The sequence below is a fragment of the Anolis carolinensis genome, chromosome 1 (assembly GCF_035594765.1).
Source record: "Anolis carolinensis isolate JA03-04 chromosome 1, rAnoCar3.1.pri, whole genome shotgun sequence".
In the NCBI taxonomy this organism is placed as follows: Eukaryota; Metazoa; Chordata; class Lepidosauria; order Squamata; family Dactyloidae; genus Anolis; species Anolis carolinensis.
Window position 1 is genome coordinate 332000116 of NC_085841.1, and position 322 is coordinate 332000437.

A 322-nucleotide genomic window follows, 5' to 3' on the forward strand; every position below is an offset into this window, starting at 1 on the left:
TGTAGACTGTATTTCAGATGAAGGAACTGGCAAAACCACCTTTAATTATTCCTTCCCTTCTAAAAAAGCATATGAAATTCATGGGTGCACCATGAGTCAAAAGGTAACCTGAAGTCACAAACACACCCACACAGCTTTATAGATGACTGTGGAGAATTCCCTGCATAAGGACAAGAAGGGAAAGTGGTAGTTAATACTGACCTGTCTCACATGGGTGTGCTGGCTCACTTAGCAAGGCAGTAAGTGCCATGCAGAGAGCCATTTGTCCCCATTGTGCTTGTGGCTTGATACAGTGATAGATACATCTGCTTATCAGGACACA